Here is a 24,524-nt window from a genome sequence, read left to right on the forward strand (position 1 = left end):
AAATTCTTTATTACAGTATGTATAAAGGGAGAATGTCCGAGGCCCCGTGGTAGATTGGCATCCTGTCCGGGGTGTGTTACTGCTTTGCGCCCAGTGATTCCAGATTATCAGGACAAAGCAGTGGCAAAGCATCCAATAACCAGGATAAAGCAGTGGTGATTGATGTGTGATAGCACTGCTGAGATTACCTGGATCCCCACATCCCAGCAGTAGTTGGCGAGCACCCTATAATGGTATAGTAATATCATATCAAAGTGGCAGATAAAATGAAGCATATTATTTTTTTCTGGCCTGCTTGACATTTAGACATCTAATAATAAATGTAATTACTGTATACCCCTGTAATTACTGTATATATTATGTGGCAGAAGGTAGAATCATTTGCTTGTGTTTTTTTCCTGCAGTGTTAAGATTGTTTCGAGAGTAAATTATATTTAGATGGCAGATGCAATTTAATTGTACATATATGTATTCTTTATGCATTTTCTCCCCTTTATCTCCTTTTTTTTAGCGCGTCCGATTGCCCGATTGCGTCATGCTTCCTCTCCACCAATGCCGATCCCCGCTCTGATTGAGGAGAACAAAGCTAACCCACGCCCCCTCCGACACGTGGGCAGCATGCCGTATGCATCTCATCACCTGCACTTTGACGAGTGCAGTGCCGATCAGCGTTGTGTATTGACAGACACACCCTGAGAGCACTCTTTTCTCATATCTGCGCAGGCGACATCAATCAGCCAGCAGAGGTCGTAATTGCACCAGTCATGAGAGAGACCCCATCCGGCTTAATCCCGCCCACATCCGAACAACAGGCCGATCGTTGTTCATGTGGCCGCTCAGCCTTAGCCGGCAGGCAGAGCTGAGATTCGATACAATGTATTCGAGATCCAGCTCTGGTTCCAGTGTGTGTTTTTACCGCTGCGCCACCTGAGCGCCCATGCAATTTAATTGTTAACATATTTAGTTAAATGAATGAAAAATAAAACGGTCCCTTGCCTTTCTTTCTCATCTTTCCTACATGGGAATGATATAAATAAGTTTGGTGGAGTTGTTATTAGGATACCCAATGAGAACCTTTGTCTTTTTGAACATATTTGAACATATGAACATTTGAGCTTCATTTGAACAGTACTGAGAGATTGAGCTTATATAACTAAACAAATAAAACTGAACACAAGTTGTAAAATGTAATTAACAAAAATGGTAATTTATTGTGAGGAAAAAGACACCCTATGCCCAAATAGCTGGTATTTCCCCCTTTGGTTGAAATAACCTCAATTAGACATTTCCTATAACCACCTATCAGTCTCTGGCATCGACTGGGAGAAAGTTTTTCCCACTCCTCCATGCAGAATTATTTCAGCTGTGTGAGGTTTGAGGGGTTTCTTGCATGCACAGCCCGTTTCAAATCACCCCACAGCATCTCAATAGCATTAAGATCCGGGCTTTGACTTGGCCATTCCAGAACTCTCTATTTATTTCTTCTGGAATGGGCCACCTTCGCTTCAGTTTTTGGACAGATGGTCTTACATTTTCCTTAAGCACCCTCTGACAGTGAAGAATCCATTGTGGATTCTATAATGGAGAGCTTGCCAGGCCCTGCTGCTGCAGAGCAGTCCCAAACCATGACATTTCCACCTCCATGCTTCACAGCTGGTATGAGGTTCTTGTGCTCAAATGCTGTGTTACTGTGCCCAAATAATTCAACTTTGAATTCATCTGTCCAAAGCACATTGTTCCAGACGTCCTGGTCTTTGTCTAGGTGTTCTCTGGTAAACTTTAGTCTTGCTCTGATGGGTTTTTTTGTTTGTTTGTTTTTTTGACAGCAAGGGTTTCATCCTTGCTCACCTCCCATGAAAATCAAACTTGTGTCTCTTTCCGATGGTAGATGCATGTACCTTGCTATCAACTGTGGTAAGAGCTACCTGTAGGTCCCGTGATGACATTGTAGGATTATTGGAGACTTCTTTACGCATCTTGCGGTCTGCTCTTGGGCTGAACTTGTTAGGACGGCCTGACCTGCCCATGTTGGCATTTGTTTTAAATGTACTTGTAAATTATTTTCCGGACAGTGGAATGGCTGATTTCTAATTGTTTTGAGATCTTTTTAAATCCCCTCCCAGACTCATATGCATCTACAATCTTCTTTCTGAAGGCCTCAGAGAGCTCTTCAGATCTTACTGTGGTGATACCACTCACTTCAACAATCAAGAGCAAACCAAACTAATGTCTGAGGTTTAAATACAACTCCAATGTCCTCTAACGATGGTCTAATCATTGCAGCTGATGTGGTGCACCTGATTCTAATTTGAAGTAGTAATAAATGTGGGGGTGTCTTAACTTTTTCCTCACAATTAATTTGCATTTTTGTTCATTACATTTTACAACTTGTGTTTAAAAGTAAATGTTAAAATTTTTTTAGTTATATAAGCTCCATCTCTCAGTACTGTTCAAATAAAGCTCAAATGTCCATATGTTTAAATGTGTTCAAAAAGACAAAGGTTTTCATGGGGTGTCCTAACTTTTTCACATGACATATTTTAGAACAAGTCTATTTCTGATATTTGAGAAAGAACTAAACTTTGCTGTCTGCAGACAAGCTTGAGTGCGTTTTAATTACCGATCCATCATTTTCAATTAATGGTTTATGATTAGCATTGCCTAATAAGCTTGCAGACAAAAGGAGGCTTCAAACTAGTCTAGAAGAAGCAGCACTGAATGCAAAAAACAACAAATTATTTTTAAAAAGTGTGCTAAAAATGTTAATATAGTTACTACTTACATTCACATTTGCCTTTATGCCTTTATCCAAAGCGACTTACAATTATGACTGAATACAGTTTTGAGCAATTGAGGGTTAAGGGCCTTGCTCAGGGGCTCAACAGTGGCAACTTGGCGGCGGTGGGGCCTGAACCGGCAAGCTTCTGATTACTAGTCCAGTACCTTAACCACTGAGCTATCACTACCCTGTACTACTATACTACTTATGCTAATTGAGGTCAACTTAATGAAGCTCGTTTACTGGCATGTTGCACATACCAAGGAAACTGGTGGCAGATGTTCAGTGAGGCAGAGATATTTCAGTTTCATGCTACATAAAAAAAAGAATAAAAGTTTGCCAGCAATTCAAGTCATCCTGTCTGATCTTAGGTTACGAATTTCAAAACACTGCAAAACTGATAAAACATCAGAGGAAAAAAAATGTATTCCTTATTGGCCACCTTTAATTCCCATCAGCCACAGGAAGTCTTTGATGTGACTTCTGTGAATAGAACCCACAAGCTCCACTCATCTGGCAGTTTTCAGAGTCATTATGCTCCAAGCTGATCATTTTCCACTTCATTCGACACAACACACTTCCTCCTTGGTGTTTCTGACAAGAACAGCAAGCCGGAAAAAAGCTTTAAACAGGGTCCTGTTAAATTTTGCTGTGTGGCTTGATTAACTGCCTCTGACAAGCTCTGTGTGATCACTGCTTAAGGATGAACTATCAAGTATGGCCATTTTCAGTGGCAGAAAACGCTATATAATATATATACAGTATATTATATATAGAGATGCATGAGTACCGATACTGGTATCGGGTATTTGCCCGATACCGCGCTCATTAACTTGTACTCATACTCGCAAACGAGGCTCCGATACTAAACATCCGATACCGTGTGCCTAGTGCACGTTGCTGCGTTATGCCTGGTTCACACTACACGATTTTTGCCCTGATTTTCGCTCGGCGGCTGGTCGGCGCTAGATTTGCCGGCTCGGGAGCAACTCGGCGTTCGCTCGGCGATCAAAACTCGGCTCTCGATCACTAAGTGTGAACTATCCAACAACTCGATCTGACCGGCTCAACGAGCGCTCGAGTTTTCTAGCACGTCAGATATCTGATCTGAGATGTGCGACTGGGAATGAGTGACATGTCGAACAGCCAATGAGAACGCAGGATACGGTGTGAGGGGAAACGCAGGAGAGGAGTGTAAACAGGTGGGACAGGGGGATAATATAGTTTCTATCAGAATACACCGGCACACACACTCACACGTTATACAGTATTTCTGACCTGATCGTTCTCTACAAAACATAACAACAAAACACCGACATTGAACGGTGTTCTAAATAGGTATTGGTATCGGCAAGTATATATATACGTATATATATATATTTTTTTTTATTAGGATTTTATCATCATGTTCTACACATTTTGGTTCCATTCATGACAGGACAGGTAATTACTGGTTACACATGATTCATCAGTTAAAAAGTTTAATGTCAAACACAGTCATGGACAATTTTATATCCCCAATTCACCTTACTTGCACATCTTTGGACTGTGGGAGCAAACCGAAGTGTCCGGAGGAAACCCACGCAGACATGGGGAGAACCTGCAAACTCCACACAGAAAGGACCCGAACCAGCCCACCTGGGGATCGAACCCAGGACCTTCTTGCTGTGAGGCGACAGTGGGACTGTAAGGCACTGGGTAGCACGTAGGTAGCACCCAACCTATTTCCAAAAAAAGATGGAAAAAGCAAGCCAATAATATCATGGTATTAGAAGAGCACTTCAACCTTATTTCCCAGCATGCCATGTGGTAGCATAAACAGCCTAATGGCCCATTTTCCCAACCTGTGTATGAATGCCTAAAGTACCACAGAAAACCAAAATAAAGCCTGGGATGGTGCATAACAGTTTCAGTGCTTTGTTACACCCAACACTCATGAAGAAATTATGCATTGAAGCATGGTGAGGGTAATGGCAGGTCCGGTTTTACTGGGAACACTGAGTGTAAGGCAAGAATACCTTAAATAGGGCATCCCCACCCCCAGCATGTTTGTGTATTTGTTCAGAGATCTGGGCTAATGTAAAAGACTGCTGTGCCACCTCAGTGTCACCATTTATTTAAGTTATTTAATCATTTGTATCCTAAGGTAAGCCATTTATTCTGAATAGGGTCACGGTAGATTTGGAGCCGAGATTCTAAAAGCAATGCATGTTAAGAGAAAACGTCCTTGACAGATGGCCAGTACCAAACCATTTACAGTTCTACTAGACACAGGGATAACATGCTAAACTACACACACGGTGACCACAGGCAAGGATCAAACAGTGGAATGGTTTCTGCTACATTCTTAACTTGGCTAAAACTTAAATGGCACTCTATTAAGTGCACTACTGCTTGTAAACACCTGTGTAGGGAGCATAGCTAGGGCTTGAGTTTTATCCTGAATTTCCTCACTAGAAAAGCCACAGACTTTATCTTCAGTGTTTTGGGAAACAGCAGCAAAAGCACAGCTGGTGAAAAAGTAATCATACAGCAACATAGTCTAGTAAACCAAAGCTTAATCCTGGCTCAGGGTCACTGCCTAAAGAGTTGTGCAAGTGTTCATTGTGTCCATGTGTGTATCCTCTGGGTTCCTAAACATGCACTACAGCTCATCTTTACTCGAACTGTGCCAGTTCCATCTTCAATAACCTCTTCATCTTGGTCAGGGTTGTGGTGGGTCAATCATCACTGGGAAACACTGGGATGAAGGCAAGGATACACTATGGACAAGGCACCAATCCATCACAGGGCATCACACAATCTCTTTTATTTATAGACTTCATTACACATAGGGGCAATTTGGGGAAGCTGCACATTACCTACACTTGCACTCAAATACTGAACTACTACTATTATTATTATTATTATTATTATTATTATTATTATTATTATTATTTATTATTATTATTAATTATTATTATTATTATCATTATTATTATTATTATTTATTATTATTATTATTAATTATTATTATTATTATTATTATTATCATTATTATTATTATCATTATTATTATTATTATTATTATTATTAATTATTATTATTATTATTATTATTATCATTATTATTATTATCATTATTAATTATTATTATTAATATTATTATTATTATTATTATTATTATTATTATTATTATTATTATACAATTGCTGACAAGATTATTCTAAATCCATATGGATAGAACATGTTATGAATAGAACGTGTTTCTCAAAAACATCCTGTCATCTGTTTGGGTCTTCAGGATACCTAATGGCTCATTCACTGTTCCTCTAATTGTGTCCATCCATCTTGCTGCTAGCCATTCTCTTCCTCTTTTAATTTAAACTTTTCCAAGCATTGCTGTTTTTTTTCCAATGAATTGATTCTTAATGTGTCCGAAATAAGAGAGCTCCAGTTTGGTTGTCTGGCTTCAATGTTAGGTTAGATCTGTAGATCAAGATAGATATTTTTTTAATAAAAACTCCCTCTGTTAAAAATTATGTGTACTAACACTAACCCAAGAAGCAAGAAATGTTTCAGATGAGAGTAGATTCTGTATGATGCAATACATGAGTGAGTACCTACTTTTACTTGTAGTTACGAGAATGATTACTTTTTGGAATAATTTTGTACATTGGTATTTTTGAACCCTATTTTGCCAAGCACATTCTCTGTAAATCTCTCCTGAAAATGAACAAAAAGATGTCAGGAACGCATCCTCATCAGCTTTGATTAGCAACTAATTACATTTGTTCTTAAGTCAGTGAATGCATTTACATGAACACATTAGTCAGATTATGACCATAATATAATTACTAGATTAACATGCACTTTCGTTTTCTGTTTTTAGTCATTATTTTTGACATTTCAAGTGCTCTATCAGGGCACTGAGGATGGAATCTCGGCAGTACTTACGGACAGTTGGACATCTACGCAGACGTGATTGGCTATATCTGAATAGGGGGTGGCCTAACAGCCCAGTTATTGGGAGGTGCGCATTAGTGGTGGTAAATTCGGTTCATTTTATGGACTCGGGTTAATCTGAGTCACTCAGTAATGTGATCTGGTTCACTTGGGTCAGTTGAGTCACTTGTACTGACATCTTGATTGCGATTGATTTCACTTGTCTTCCATGCACTCATCTTCTGTAAATAAATCCTTCTCTCTTAATTCTCTTGGCACCTCACACTTCTCTTGTCAGTGACAAGTTGAATCTTGATCATGTGGGAGAGGGGGGTGGACTCACCTACCAATCAGGTGTATAAATGTGTCAAGGGTTTAAGGGGGATGGTCAACAACAAACTGCCATGGTAACTTCACCCATTCGGGCAGCCACAGTGGCACCAAAACAAACAGTCAATAAATTACCATGGGGGCTATGATACTCTTTAAGTGGTACAGTACCAAAGTAGCCTGTAAGCATTTGCATTTTAATAAGAATATAACTACAGTGGGGGAAATAAGTATTTGATCCCCTGATGATTTTGTAAGTTTACCCCCTTACAAAGAGTTGAACAGTCTATAATTTTTATGGAAGGTTTATTTTAACAGAGAGAGACAGAATATCAACAAAAAATCCAGAAAAAAAACATTAAATAAAAGTTATAAATTAATTTGTATTTAATTAAGGGAAATAAGTATTTGATCCCCTACCAACCAGCAAGAATTCTGACCCCCACAGACCGGTTATGTGCCCATGAGGCACACAAATTAGTCCTGTCCCTGTATAAAAGACTCCTGTCACAGAATCAGTTCCTTCCGTTCAAATCTCTCGACCACCATGGGCAAGACCAAAGAGCTATCAAAGGACGTCAGGGACAAGATTGTAGACCTGCACAAGGCTGGAATGGGCTACAAGACCATCAGCAAGAAGCTTGGTGAGAAAGAGACCACTGTTGGTGCGATAATTCGAAAATGGAAGAAATACAAGATCACAGTCAATCACCCTCGCTCTGGAGCTCCATGCAATATCTCACCTGGTGGGGTAAGAATGATTCTGAGAAAGGTGAGGTCAGTCCAGAATTACACGGGAGGAGCTTGTCAATGATCTCAAGGGAGCTGGGAGCAGAGAAATGCTGGATATGACCCCAAGAACACCATCCCCACCGAGCATTTCTTTGCCTCCAAACACGGTGAGTGGAGTTGATGCCAAAGAGCTAAATTTTGGTCTCATCTGACCATATCACATTCTCCCAAGCTTTCTCTGAATCATTCAGGTGTTCATTGGCAAACTTCAGACGGGCCTGTACATGAGCGTTCTTGAGCAGAGGGACTTTGCGGGCACTGCAGGATCTCAATCCATTACGGCAAAGTGTGTTACTAATGGTTTTCTTGGTGACTGTGCTCCCAGCTCCCTTGAGATCATTGACAAGCTCCTCCCGTGTAATTCTGGACTGACCTCACCTTTCTCAGAATCATTCTTACCCCACCAGGTGAGATCTTGCATGGAGCTCCAGAGTGAGGGTGATTGACTGTGATCTTGTATTTCTTCCATTTTCGAATTATCACACCAACAGTGGTCTCTTTCTCACCAAGCTTCTTGCTGATGGAAGCCCATTCCAGCCTTGTGCAGGTCTACAATCTTGTCCCTGACGTCCTTTGATAGCTCTTTGGTCTTGCCCATGGTGGTCGAGAGATTTGAACGGAAGAAACTGATTCTGTGACAGGAGTCTTTTATACAGGGACAGGACTAATTTGTGTGCCTCATGGGCACATAACCGGTCTGTGGGGGTCAGAATTCTTGCTGGTTGGTAGGGGATCAAATACTTATTTCCCTTAATGAAATACAAATTAATTTATAACTTTTATTTAAATATTTTTTTCTGGATTTTTTGTTGATATTCTGTCTCTCTCTGTTAAAATAAACCTTCCATAAAAATTATAGACTGTTCAAGTCTTTGTAAGGGGGTAAACTTACAAAATCAGCAGGGGATCAAATACTTATTTCCCCCACTGTATATATTGTTGTTGTTTTGCTTACAAGAAAATATGCTGCGTTACTAATCTATACCACTACTACTGAAAATAATAATAATAATAATAACGTGCATAAAATCAGCCACATAACGAACACCAGTGTGTTTAACCGCTTGTATTTATTAGAATATTTAACTCAGATTCACGGTCTGGAGTGAAGTCGGTTCAGCCAAATCACCTAAATCCGCAGTGTTTCGATGAGTCTGCTCACTCGCCTTGTGTGCTTAGCAGCAACCAGCCAGAGGACTCATAGGATAGGATCCGGGTTAATTGAGATTTCGGACTCGTGATTCCTAGTTCAGTACAAAGAATCGAATCATTAATCCGGGTGATTCAGGAACCGCCCAGCTCTAGTGCGCATTAGAAAAGGCACACATTGTAAAAGCCGTGCCAAATTAGGTATGTGGAACAAAATGATCCACTGTGACAACCCCTAAATACAAGAGCAGCCAAGAAAAAACATGCCCAATCAAGAATTTATGTAACACAGTTAGAATGCAGTCTGGTACTAACAGCGTGAATCTGAGGCTAATCAGACTATCAGTGTACAGACTAACACACTTGTGAAGTGGTGCTTGCTGTATTTAAACCTTAACCACATGAAAAATAAGAACATGACAGGGCTTGTCTACCTGCAGCAATGTTTTCTCATTGCAACACATCCTATGGGGATAAGGGATACACACAGATTACACATACTCAGAATTTTACAGCTATCTCACACTTCCAAGGTTGCAATAAACCATCATGCAGGATTCGTCACCCTTGACATTTTCATGGGAGAATGACTCGAGTGTCATACAAGGCAAACTGTTAAGTCTCCAGCACGTAACCGACACCTAAAATGACGACACAAATGCACAAATCTATAACCTTTCTTAAACGTGACCTTGGCTGCCAATTGTAGACTTTAAAAAGTCTCCATAAGGGACATGAAACCAGAAATTAATACCATGGCTTTTCATCAGGGAATACACTAGTCATCTGAAGTTGATAACTCAAAAATAGCCACGCGATATATCCTCTTCAGTGATGGGAAGCAGACAGCACACAATTCCCAGGACTAGCACTTCTGACTGATGCTGCTCAGACAGAACAAGCACACCAGTGTCTAAAGGTAATATTAAATCTGTCTCAAAACCTAGTGATCTCTACAAAGAGAGCATTTTACGTCATCCTACGTGAAGACGCCTATCATACATTCACATTTTTGGCATTTAGCAGATGCCTTTATCCAAAGCGACTGACAGTACAGTGACAATATACAGTCTAAGCAACTGAGGATTAAGGATCTTGCTCAAGGGCCCAACAGTGAAAACCTTACAATACCTTAACCGCAAGGCTACAACTGCCCCGTCTTAATTCCAAGATGCTTATTTTGACCGATATTCTGACCAAATAACGAAGGAGCATTGAGTGTTTTCTCAACCGCAAAGGTAATCCCAGCATTCATTTCTCTCTAAAAAAATTTTGAAAGACATGTATGCTGGCCTCCAACAATTACGCAGCAGCCGGCCACATTATTAGGCTATTATTAGGAGCAACAAATTTCCACTCATTTGGAAGGACCACAATCCTCTAACTTTGTTCTTCCACCTCTGATGCTGGTGCCTCAAACAGTGAGTCGGAGTCGCAGTGGCAGGGATGTTGAACCCTGTCCGGTATTCTATCCCCATGATACAAACAATTATGACTGTAGAACAGCTAACTAGACAGCTGGGACCACCGAGACTTGAAACAGAGCCCTGAGACTAGACGATGATTGGCTCACCTATTGAATGCTACTTAGAGCAAGGGACATTGGAGTTTATAAAGCACTGTACTTTCCAATAAAAGTTTCAACACAGATACACAACAATGCAATGCTGAATGCAAAGTTAGTAAAGTACAATTTGTCTTTCTCGTAACTAAAATATTTCATTTGTTTGATTCATTCATCGTTAATTTCATTTGGGATTAATAAAGTATCTATCTAATCTATCTATCTATCTACCTCTCTATCTACCTACCTGTCTATCTATCTATCTATCTATCTATCTATCTATCTACATATCTATCTACATATCTATCTACCTACCTGTCTATCTGTCTATCTACCTACCTACCTACCTACCTACCTACCTATCTATCTATCTATCTATCTATCTGTCTATCTGTCTATCTACCTCTCTATCTACCTACCTGTCTATCTATCTATCTATCTATCTATCTATCTATCTATCTATCTATCTACATATCTATCTACCTACCTGTCTATCTGTCTATCTACCTATCTATCTACCTATCTATCTATCTACCTACCTATCTATCTACCTATCTATCTATCTACCTACCTATCTATCTACCTACCTGTCTATCTGTCTATCTATCTATCTACCTATCTATCTACCTACCTGTCTATCTATCTATCTATCTATCTACATATCTATCTACCTACCTGTCTATCTATCTATCTATCTATCTGTCTATCTACCTATCTATCTACCTACCTATCTGTCTATCTACCTATCTATCTACCTACATGTCTGTCTGTCTGTCTGTCTGTCTGTCTGTCTATCTATCTATCTATCTATCTATCTATCTGTCTGTCTATCTATCTATCTATCTATCTATCTATCTATCTATCTATCTATCTATCTATCTACAGTGCCTTGCAAAAGTATTCAGCCCCCTTGAACTTTTCAACCTTTTGCCACATTTCAGGCTTCAAACATAACGATATGAAATTGTAATTTTTTGTGAAGAATCAACAACAAGTGGGACACAATCGTGAAGTGGAACGAAATTTATTGGATATTTTAAACTTTTTTTAGAAATAAAAAACTGAAAAGTGGGGCGTGCAATATTATTCGGCTCCCTTGCGTTAATACTTTGTAGCGCCACCTTTTGCTGCGATTACAGCTGCAAGTCGCTTGGGGTATGTCTCTATCAGTTTTGCACATCGAGAGACAGAAATTTTTGCCCATTCTTCCTTGCAAAACAGCTCGAGCTCAGTGAGGTTGGATGGAGAGCGTTTGTGAACAGCAGTTTTCAGCTCTTTCCACAGATTCTCGATGGGATTCAGGTCTGGACTTTGACTTGGCCATTCTAACACCTGGATACGTTTATTTGTGAACCATTCCATTGTAGATTTTGCTTTATGTTTTGGATCATTGTCTTGTTGGAAGATAAATCTCCGTCCCAGTCTCAGGTCTTTTGCAGACTGCAACAGGTTTTCTTCCAGAATGGTCCTGTATTTGGCTCCATCCATCTTCCCATCAATTTTAACCGTCTTCCCTGTCCCTGCTGAAGAAAAGCAGGCCCAAACCATGATGCTGCCACCACCATGTTTGACAGTGGGGATGGTGTGTTCAGGGTGATGAGCTGTGTTGCTTTTACGCCAAACATAACGTTTTGCATTGTGGCCAAAAAGTTCGATTTTGGTTTCATCTGACCAGAGCACCTTCTTCCACATGTTTGGTGTGTCTCCCAGGTGACTTTTTATAGATATCTTTGAGAAATGGCTTTCTTCTTGCCACTCTTCCATAAAGGCCAGATTTGTGCAGTGTACGACTGATTGTGTCCTATGGACAGAGTCTCCCACCTCAGCTGTAGATCTCTGCAGTTCATTCAGAGTGATCATGGGCCTCTTGGCTGCATCTCTGATCAGTCTTCTCCTTGTTTGAGCTGAAAGTTTAGAGGGACGGCCGGGTCTTGGTAGATTTGCAGTGGTCTGATACTCCTTCCATTTCAATATGATCGCTTGCACAGTGCTCCTTGAGATGTTTAAAGCTTGGGAAATCTTTTTGTATCCAAATCCGGCTTTAAACTTCTCCACAACAGTATCTCGGACCTGCCTGGTGTGTTCCTTGGTCTTCATGATGCTCTCTGCGCTTTAAACAGAACTCTGAGACTGTCACAGAGCAGGTGCATTTATACGGAGACTTGATTACACACAGGTGGATTCTATTTATCACCATCAGTCATTTAGGTCAACATTGGATCATTCAGAGATCCTCACTGAACTTCTGGAGTGAGTTTGCTGCACTGAAAGTAAAGGGGCTGAATAATATTGCACGCCCCACTTCTCAGTTTTTTATTTCTAAAAAAAGTTTAAAATATCCAATAAATTTCGTTCCACTTCACGATTGTGTCCCACTTGTTGTTGATTCTTCACAAAAAATTACAATTTCATATCGTTATGTTTGAAGCCTGAAATGTGGCAAAAGGTTGAAAAGTTCAAGGGGGCTGAATACTCTCTGTCTGTCTGTCTATCTGTCTATCTATCTATCTATCTGTCTGTCTATCTATCTGTCTATCTATCTGTCTATCTATCTGTCTATCTATCTATCTATCTATCTATCTGTCTATCTATCTATCTGTCTATCTATCTGTCTATCTATCTGTCTAACTATCTATCTTGTCTTAATTACCCTAATCATGCAAGAAACTTAATAATAATTAATACATAGTAAACATTCTATCCTTCTTAAGTTAACCGCTTTCCCTATGTCAGATACAGACAGTAAAACCAGAATGAGATAAACTGTTAACTGTTAGCTTAGTAAATTAAAACTGCAGTGGTGTTTGGAGGCAGGCAATAGCGCAATCCCTTTCTCAATAACCATTTTATCAGCTCCACTTACCATAAAGGAGCACTTTGTAGTTCTACAACTGTAGTCCATCTGTTTCTCTGCATGCTTTGTTAGCCCCCTTTATGCTGTTCTTCAATGATCAGGACCCCCACAGAGCAGATATTATTTAGGTGGTGGATGATTCTCAGCACTGCAGTGACACTGACATGGTGGTGGTGTGTTAGTGTGTGTTGTGCTGGTATGAGTGGATCAGACACATCAGCGCTACTGGAGTTTTTAAATACCGTGTCCACTCACTGTCCACTCTATTAGAGACTCCTACCTCCTAGTTGGTCCACCTTGTAGATGTAAAGTCAGAGACGATCGCTCATCTATTGCTGCTGTTTGAGTTGGTCATCTTCTAGACCTTCATCAGTGTGACAGGACGCTGCCTACGGGGCGCTGTTGGCTGAATATTTTTGGTTGGTGGACTATTCTCAGTCCAGCAGTGACAGTGAGGTGTTTAAAAACTCCATCAGCACTGCTGTGTCTTATCCACTCATACCAGCACAACACACACCAACACACCACCACCATGTCAGTGTCACTGCAGTGCTGAGAATGATCCTCCACCTAAATAATATCTGCTCTGTGGTGGTCCTGACCATTAAAAAAAATGTAGAGAAACAGATGGACTACAGTCAGTAATTGTAGAACTACAAAGTGCTTCTATATGGTAAGTGGAGCTGACAAAATGGACAATGAGTGTAGAAACAAGGAGGTGGTTTTAATGTTATACCTGATCGGTGCCAAACTACATCCAGAGCTGGCAGTTATGATTGTTAGCTTGAGCCCATAGTGGCAAATATGACTAGATTAAATTAAAGCCATGCATCCCATGTTAGGTTGTCTTCTCCTTAGAACACTGAATTTAAATGCACTCTTTTATAGTGCAATGGGCTTGACAGTCAACAGCTTATATTTGACTAATAAGGTTTGGTTATTTGACATTTGCCATATTGTGCATCTCTGTGGGGTAACACTTTTTTTTATTACAAGTCAAACACATCAGTTAAGTCAAACATTATAAGTTTAAAATAAAGCAGAATTCTTTCATCTCAAATTAAACTACAAGCAGGATGTCCTTTGACCAAGAATCCTGTAAGCAACACAAAATCAAATAACTCACTACCTGTGGCAGCGCCACAGAGACTGCAAAAGAAATTTAACTGAAATCAAGCCAAGGTTGCTTTAAATATAACAACATAATTGCTCCTGCGTTACCGTACCATTTCCTGCCATTGTGATTGCTTTAAAAAAAAAGCTGACCCATTCAGTCAATGGACCCTGCTTATCAAGCCAGCTCCTTGTGCTTTATACCAACTACACTGTGGAAAATTACTATAACAATTAGGGATGCATCAATACCATTTTTTCCCAACCGAGTACGAGTAAAAGTACATGTATTTTTGTACTTGCCGATACGGATACCGATACCTATTTAGAATACCGTTTTTTTTAAAAATCTCGTGAGAAGTGACGAGAAGTTTAATGATACCACGTCCAAAAATGCACGTCAACAAGTAGCGAGTGATCAAAGTGTTTGTGCGCTGACGTGATGAAATCAAGGAGGAAAAATAAATTAATCTGAGTGGATCTGGCAACACGAGCAGCATGGATTGTTCTGTAGTGAGTTGGAGGTTAATAAATATTTTTGCAATGTCGGTGTTTTGTTGTTATGTTTTGTAGAGAACGATCAGGTCAGAAATACTGTAAAACGTCCTGCGTTTCCCCTCACGCCGTATCCTGCGTTCTCATTGGCTGTTCGACATGTCACTCATTCCCAGTCGCACATCTCAGATCAGATATCTGACGTGCTAGAAAACTCGAGCGCTCGGCGAGCCGGTCGGATCGAGTTGTTGGATAGTTCACACTTAGCGATCGAGAGCCGAGTTTTGATCGCCGAGCGAACGTCGAGTTGCTCCCGAGCCGGCAAATCTAGCGCCGACCAGCCGCCGAGCGGAAATCAGGGCAAGAATCGTGTAGTGTGAACCAGGCATAACGCAGCAACGTGCACTAGGCACACGGTATCGGATGTTTAGTATCGAGTACGAGTACAAGTTAACGAGCACGGTATCGGGCAAATACCCGATACCAGTATCGGTACTCATGCATCTCTAATTACAATTGCAATCACAATTATTCAACCCCCATTGCAATTTAATTTTGTTTATAAGTGAAGTATTGTAGCACAAAAACCTGAAAAAATTAGTGAACTAAGCGCTATTGCCAATGAGGGATAGGCAAAGATTTCCCAGAAATGCTGCCAGAAGCTGGTGTCTGGCTATGCATCACGTTTGCAGCAGTTCATAATAGCAAAAGGTGCTCTACTATGTCCTAAAGATGTCTGTCATGTTTGTTTATTAAGATTTTAATGTCATGTTTACACACTGTGGTTACATTCATGACAGGAACGGTAGTTACTCATTACACAAGATTCATCAGTTCACAAGTTTATATTGAACAGTCATGGACAATTTAGTATCTCCAATTCTCATCACTTGCACGTCTTTGACTGTGGGAGGAAACCAGAGCTCCCAGAGGAAACCCACGCAGACACGGGGAGAACATGCAAACTCCACACTGAAGGGACCCGGACCGTGAGGCAGTGCTACTTAACCACCGTGCCGCCCAGATGTTTGTCATAAAGGGGTTGAATAATTCTAAGACTGCGGTAGTTGTTATATTAGTGGTGTGGAGCTATTTAAATTGTTCTTGTTTAATTGGTTTATCGCAAACAGCTGAAAGTTTGCTAGTAAACTTAATTTGCAGTGGGGGTTGAATTTTGAACATTTTGATTGCAATTGTATTTCAGTACATTTTACATTTTCAGCATTTATCAGACGCTTTTATCCAAAGCGACTTACACGATGAGCAATTGAGGGTTAAGGGCCTTGCTCGGGGACCCAACAGTGGCAACTTGGTGGTAGCGGGGCTTGAACCGGCAACCTTCTGTTTACTAGTCCAGTACCTTAACCACTGAGCTATCACTACCCTGTAGATAGTTATCAGTATTATCAGTAGATAATCACTTTGTATTTTCTACTGTTTGGCCACAGTAAAAGAAACCACAACTATTTCATATTTAAATCATGAATTAAAAGATCATGATTATCGTCGCTACAACAGTTAATCAACAGTGAACTTCTCAGGAGAGCAATTAAAAACGCTTTCATTTTGGCGCAACAGCTCGATACACTTGTAAACCACGAGTGTCAGTGGTGACACCATTCTGGTCTGCTGCTCAACAGATTCAAGTGTCTGTGTCTGACAAAGGGAAGGCAGAGAACTCAAAAAGGACTGAATGTTTACAATGTATTACTTATTCTTAAAGTTCTTGCATGCTGCATGATTAGGGCAATTGCAAAAGGTCGATTGTATCGAGAATAAACTCTTTTAAATTGCCCACTCAGGTCTGGATTAAACTCTTCAGGCTGAATGTTCAAAATTTATTTCATCACTTAACCATCAAACATGATGATTGCTTCCACACTAGCAACAGCATGAGTCCCTCCAAATTTAATTCAAGCATTGCTGAAAGGACCCTTTAATAATGTAATTTGCTCAGTATGCCAAATAAATATTTTGAACGTAGGCCCGAGTACTGTGTTCATGCTAGCATCTTAAGCAGAAATCAGGATCTAAGGCTGGATAAGACAGGAAAAGCTTTTTAGCAGTAAATACTTTAGATGGGTTTTGGCACTCTTCACTATTTAGTCTGGTGAATCTGTAATGTTTAATTGCTGCTTGACTCCCAAAGGCCTTGACAACATGAAAACTTGACAGTATCAGAAGTATCACGGGGTTAGAAAGATGATAATTGGCTACCTTATCCGAAGAACTGGTTCACAGATGGAGGAAGAAAACCGGAATTCCCAGAGGAAACCCAGGAAGACAGAAGGAACCTGGACCACTCAGAACATTCTCGCTATTAGACCTCGCACTGAGCCACAGTGTCGCTAAAAGAGAGACCTTCAACTTGGTGCTTTCATGAGAGAGATTAGGTTCCATCATTAAGTATTTGGTAAAGACTATTTTTGGTTTATTTTATGTATAAAATAACAAATAGTTCAGTATACACCGATCAGGCATAACATTATAACCACTTCCTTGTTTCTACATTCACTGTCCATTTTATCAGCTCCACTTACCATATAGAAACACTTTGTAGTTCAACAATTACTGACTGTAGTCCATCTGTTTCTTTACATACTTTTTTAGCCTGCTTTCACCCTGTTCTTCAATGGTCAGGACCCCCACAGGACCACTACAGAGCAGGTATTATTTAGGTGGTGGATCATTCCCAGCACTGCAGTGACACTGACATGGTGGTGGTGTGTTAGTGTGTGTTGTGCTGGTATGAGTGGATAAGAAACAGCAGTGCTGCTGGAGTTTTTAAACACATCACTGTCCCTGCTGGACTGAGAATAGTCCACCAACCAAAAATATCCAGCCAACAGCATCCCGTAGGCAGCGTCCTGTGACCACCGATGAAGGTCTAGAAGATGACCAACTCAAACAGCAGCAATAGATGAGCGATCGTCTCTGACTTTACATCTACAAGGTGAACTAACTATGTAGGAGTGTCTAATAGAGTGGACAGTGAGTGGACACGGTATTTAAAAACTCCAGCAGCACTGCTGTGTATGATCCACTCATACCAGCACAACACACACTAACACACCACCACCATGTCAGTGTCACTGCAGCGCTGAGAATGATCCAACGCCTAAATAATACCTGCTCTGTGGGGGTCCTGACCATTGAAGAACAGGGTGAAAGCAGGCTAAAAATGTATGTAGAGAAATAGATGGACTACAGTCAGTAATTGTAGAACTATAAAAGTGCTTCTATATGGTAAGTGAAGCTGATAAAATGGACAGTGCGTGTAGAAACAAGGAGGTGGTTTTAATGTTATGGCTGATCGGTGTATACAATAATGGAAAAATAAATATGTACAATTTTATAATGGAACAACTTGATGTAAGCTCAAGGTAATATTGGGGTTCATGGCTTGTTTTGACTCAATTACAATAGTTTTTAAATCATAATGACTTACACGGTCACAAAATCAGAGAAAGCCAGATGGTATGTTCACACTAGACGAATGTTTACACAGATAAAGATCAGGAAGAAAAAACATTTGAGACAGTGCCAGATTCACAGGGAGTTTCTGGGAATTAATGTACTCGCTACCCAAAAGACAGAAATCAGCTGGAACGAGTTGCATTCAAAACACACATTATTTACATCTGAAAACAATGCTTAGTAGAGAAAGCCTATAAAACATACATTTTCTCCTAATAGGGATGTAACGATGCACCACAAGGCAGTTTTAAATTGGTGCACATGTGCCACGATTCGATTCTGTAATTAATGTAAAATGAATCGATATTCACTTTAAACAGCAGAGGGCACTGGCGCTAGTCGCCTCGCCTGGTTGACGTCACTACACAGAGTTGTACGGGATTTTCCAGCCAAATGTATTCGTGTGAGGATACTTTCTTTATTTGTATTATTCTTTTATTTATATAACGTGGGATTTGTTTTAAAATTTCATTTCAGTTTTTATACTCAAAAAGGGAAATGTGCAGCATTGTTTTGCATAGTTTGTACCTACCTCAGAAATAAAAGAGCATTCAGTATTTAGTAGAGATGGAACGATCGATCGGCTATGAATCGGTATCGGCCGACTTTTAATCAAAATATGCTATCGGCGATCGGCCGATATTTCCTAAAAGACCTAAAATAACATCATTAACATCGTGCATCATACATACGATGTAATTTTGCTGATTGAAATATTTACTTTAAAAAGATCATTCAACCCGGTCACATCGGAGTCGATTCTATCAGCACGTTATATAAACTCCTGGTTCACTTTGGTAAATCGTAAGTGGTTCTTGCTTGTGATGTAGATGAGAACAGAAAACGTTACAGAGCCAATCGGAGGCAAAAGTTTATTCATTACCAAATTCGTTAGTTCAGGATCATCTGCTGAACTTTTAGGATAATCAGAAAACTTTTAGCTGCTTAGACGGAACAAGTCTGACTCGGTTACAGATCTGTGGTAATAGCAGTTTAATTAAGCTTTTTAATGAAGCTTTTTAATGTAAGAGAGTCACACAGAATGTTCTGTAGTAGTTGGTGTTCATTTAAAACCACGACATTAATTAATAACAGTAAACACGGAGAGATAACTGAGAAGAGAAACTTGCGCCTCGCGAAAAATGAATCGACTCGTGAATCACTTTAAGCGATACAGTGAACAGATCATTTCTCTTAAAGACACAAACACACAAACACACACACACACACGCACGCGCTGCTCCGGTTTATCTTCACTGTAAGGCTGTTTTTAAGGTTTTTTCAGACTGAACTGGATAACATTAAACCTGCGTGTGTGTGTGGTCAGTTAGACTAATGAAATATGTCTCCTGTGGGTAAAAAAAATAATTGTTTGATGTACTTCATTTACTGCTAAATTTGCAACACCATCCCCCCCCCCTTACAAGATTCCTACAAGAAATCATGGTACAGATGACATGCACCTCAATGACTGGATAATTAGAAAATTACAAATGTCTGCAAGTCAGTCAGTCAGTCAGTCAGTCAGTATTCTATTTCTCCATGTGAGAACCTGTAGCAAAGCTGTTTACTTTTCAGTAAAGAGAAATCATTCCTTTTAAAGCCAGGAACTTTCATTTATAATTAAACCATTTTCTAAATAAGTGGCACAAATACAATTACTTTGCTTTAGTAACACATTTTACTAGATTCCTGCCACTACAAACACAGTGAGTGTTCACAACAGGCTGTAAAACCAACCTAACAATACCAAAAAATATATAACAATGTTAATCAGTGCATAGCATCCTTAATATCTAGATTTCTCTATGTGTATTTCTTGAAATTGAATATAATTAGATGCATTTTTATGTGTGGGGAGCAGAACAAATGGAAAAAGCTGGACTTCTTTTATTTTGTTTCAGAGGTCAGTGCTCAATGAGTGTCTCTTTCACATAAATGGTGTGTGTGCTCCACTATTATCATGGCACTGTTAGGCTGACACTATAAAATTAGCTTCAAAAAGAGTCATAATAACAAAGGCTAAAGCTACATTTTAGGCAAAACTACACTTTTAAGGCAAGTTTGCGGCTGCTTTTACATTCACAAGCATATAAACCAGCAGAAGCGTCTTTCTTGTGCTGCGTTACGACCAGCCATGTGATACATTCGGATCAATCACAGACAGGCGGGGGATGTACTGACGCACACCACAGGGCTAAGCAGTTCTGTTTAAGATTCTGCACTGTACTAGGTGAACTCAAACCCTCACACCCTTACACCCTTACACCGTACATTAGCAGTAAAAGCCTTTTTCATCTTGGGTATATCTCCAGCACTATTGTTGCAGGTTAGCTGACCTTCCTTCAAACCACCCATCACCTCTAGATCGAGTGGGTTGAAGTCTTGCCTGTCCTTGAGTGAACAGAAAGCAAAGGCATAGAAATATTGCCACCATTTAACTGTTAAGAATCAACTATAAGATGAGCTTCTCTATGTGCATTACTAATTGTAATGTTTATACATTTTACACACATATGCAGCTTTAAAATAATTGGGAACACCTTCACATTAACACTTCTATAATTTAAGCTATTGAGAATTCAGGACCTTGTTCAAGGGCCGCACATTGGCAATCGGGCAGTGGTGGAGCTTGAACCAGTGACTTTTCCATTACAGATCCATTACTTTAATCTCTAAGCTATTACTACAGTATATATAGAAAAGGGTTAAAAAAAAAACCCTGAGGTAATAAAAAAAGTGAGCCTTTGAATCTCTCCCATTTCCACGCTTCTATCTCTGTTTGCTTCATCTCTTCATTTCATTGTATAGAATTACAATGAGGTTCATGTAAGAGGACTAGGACTTGCCATGGTTTATTTTTGTAATCATAAAAGAGTTGTGCGTGGATTTAACTGGTTAATACATTTTAATTTAAAATCTCCTGGCACTTCATGAAATCCATGATGACATATATACGATCATGCCAGGGCCTGTAAAAAAAACCCCATCACATTTCTGTAGCCACACTTAAGAGTAAAGATTTTTGTAGACCCTCTATATTAATCCTCTTACTGTATGTATGAGTAAAATACATTTGTGCATTTATTATGTATTTATGTATTATCAAATCCTTCCCATGTTGATAAATGATTATGAAAATCTGGCCTGTTAATCACCTTAGATTTACAGTACAGTGGTACCTTGTAACTCAACATCCCCTAAACTCAAAATCTTTGAAACTCAACACCCTACATCAAGAAATTTATATCCTTAAACTCAACATGTTCGCCTTTTTAAAAAAATGATTTAATTAATTTCAAATTAACAATGAGCAGCCGCTTTGTTTGTTTGTTTGTTTATTAGGATTTTAATGTCATGTTTTTACACTTTGGTTACATTCCTGACAGGAACGGTAGTTACTCATTACACAAGATTCATCAGTTCACAAGGTTATATCGAACACAGTCTTGGACTATTTAGCATCTCCAATTCACCTCACTTGCATGTCTTTAGACTGTGGGAGGAAACCGGAGCACCCGGAGGAAACCCACGCAGACACGGGGAGAACATGCAAACTCCACACAGAAAGGACCCGAAATGCCCCACCTGGTGATCGAACCCAGGACCTTCTTGCTGTGAGGCGACAGCGCTACCCACTTAGCCATATAGGAGTTGCCCTGAGCAGACGCTTTGTTCAAGGCTTCGCTTGCCTAACGTCACTTAATGTATTAAAATTATGACACAGAAACACTGAACTTCTCTTAACTATTACTGCTCATAAGTTCTCTCCACTAATGAAATTCCTCGCTCGTTTTAGTACAATAAGTCACGTTAAGCTTTGTGTAAGTTATTTATTTTTAACTGTTTTTAACTGTATTTCAGTTTTTTTATATTATATGTGTGTTATTTTTAGTGTATAAGTGTCAAAAACAATCCCATTATTTTACATTAGCCCAGAATATATGCAGATAAACGGGACCATGGAACGCATTAACAGGTTTACCAAACATCCTTATGGGGAGAAAAAACTTGAAACTCAACGCCACTCCCAGAACCAATTGACGTCAAGTTTCAAGGTACCACTGTAATGAATGCCTAAGTGTCTAAACATTTGAATAAAATAATCAAGAGAAGCTTTATTTATGTACGCTACATTCCAGGTGTTTTTTGTTTTAAAAATACTGTTCAGAATAAATGTCATTAATTAAGTTTTTCACATATTTTTAGACTGATAAGCTTATTAAAACATTTGTATGTCATTTTACCCACCTGTATCTAACTGTAGCACTAAACTGAAAGAAATCTGGAACATTTGGGCAATTTACCAATATGAAAACCAACATGTAAGGGCAACTATAGTATTACCAGCCAGATCCTACGCAATAACGTGTAAACAAAGATGCTTTTGACAGTCATATAGGAGTTGTCTTAGTAAAAACCTTAAGATGCATCATGCTTACTGGTGTGATTATTATAGACTGAGAACTGGAAAGAAAAAGATTGTAAATTGGAGGATAAAATCTGAATGAGCTTGTGCTGAAATATCAGTACAACAGAAAAAGGCTGCAGCTACCAGTCTGACAAGTCTGTATGTTTAAAAATTAAAGTTTAAGTTTAAATAACCGTTTGCAAATGATAACACTAGGAGAACATACTGTATTTTAATCTGGGTTAACACACTGAATCGATGCAGTAGTGACAGCCTGACTGATTCGAGCGGGGGGTTTAATAAGTTCTTAAACAACAGTCATTTTGCGCTAAACATTTAACAATTCAGCCCTGGTTTACAGACACACGAGACAAAAATGAAGCATTTTAAACATAAACTGTAAATACATATTAGTTTAATGTTTTTAAGCTAGCTCGCGTAGCTAACTGTATATATACACATATACCTCTCACAGCTGCGTTTCTGGTAAAACTGTTACTGTTATGATACAAAACAAACAAAAAACAAAAAAAATCTCATAAAGGCTGAGATAAACATTTACTCCTTATTAAAGCGTAAAACAGTTAGAAGAATATTTATTATAAAGAAACAAAGAAACAAACAAACAGCTTACCTGGTAGTTTGGGTTAAACAATGCTGTGTCTGTGAAGAAATATTCACATTGCACTGCCACAGTTTGGCAAACGACAATCCAGCACGAGCCGTTACCGTAATAGACTCAGTAGAACTGGCGCGCATTTTTAAAGTTAACCGTAACGTTTAGAGTATGAGCGCGAATGAACGTTCCGAATCGTATTAGTGAGTCAAATAGTTTGATTCGACTCACCTCATGAAGAGTCGACTTTTTCAGATCCTGAACTTCACTTGCCTGTTGCTCCTTTTCCATTGCGCGGTGCAGAGAAGTAAAATCTTAAGCCCACATTTTATACTGCATATACGTACACTGCCTGGCCAAAAAAAAAGGTCACCACCTGGATTGAACTAAGCAAATAGGTAAGAGCCTCCCATTGGATAATTACTGCATGGGTGATTATGTTTCAGCTGGAAACAAGTTATTTAATCCTAACTGATGCAGTGAGTAGCTTCTCATTTGTTAAACAACCATGTGGAAAGACACATCCTGTGGTCGTGGAAAAGATGTTAATCTGTTTCAGAAGGGTCAAATTTTTGGCATGCATCAAGCAGAGAAAACATCTAAGGAGATTGCTGAAACTACTAAAATCGGGTTAAGAACTGTCCAACGCATTATTAAAAAGTGGAAGGACAGTGGGGAAACATCATCCTCGAGGAAGGAATGTGGTCGGAAAAAAATCTTGAATGATCGTGATCGGCGATCACTTAAACGTTTGGTGAAATCAAATCGTAGACAACAACAGTAGAACTCAGGGAGATGTTTAATAGTGAAAGTAAGAGCATTTCCACACGCACAATGCGAAGGGAACTCAAGGGATTGGGACTAAACAGCTGTGTAGCCTTAAGAAAACCACTTGTCAGTGAGGCTAACCGGCAAAAACGGTTTCAATTTGCTAGGGAGCATAAAGATTGGACTCTGGAGCAATGGAATGTTGTCTGATGAGTCCAGATTTACCCTGTTCCAGAGTGATGCCTAGTGCTTA

General features: G+C 39.5%; 1 protein-coding gene across 2 annotated transcripts in view; it reads right to left on the minus strand.

Annotated features, from left to right (window-relative positions):
- tp53i11a (tumor protein p53 inducible protein 11a) overlaps nucleotides 1-23,612 on the minus strand; it is a 76,094-nt gene extending 52,482 nt beyond the window's left edge. Inside the window, exon 1 of one of the 2 annotated variants that reach the window (XM_063012410.1) lies at nucleotides 23,522-23,612. The gene's annotated coding sequence lies outside the window, so the exon portion shown is untranslated. Of the gene's footprint in view, nucleotides 1-4,305; nucleotides 4,363-23,521 lie in introns of those variants that run through there. The other variant, XM_063012411.1, reaches the window with a different exon arrangement.
- Nucleotides 23,613-24,524: the final 912 nt, after the last annotated feature.

This window comes from Trichomycterus rosablanca, chromosome 17 (assembly GCF_030014385.1).
Source record: "Trichomycterus rosablanca isolate fTriRos1 chromosome 17, fTriRos1.hap1, whole genome shotgun sequence".
NCBI lineage: Eukaryota > Metazoa > Chordata > Actinopteri > Siluriformes > Trichomycteridae > Trichomycterus > Trichomycterus rosablanca.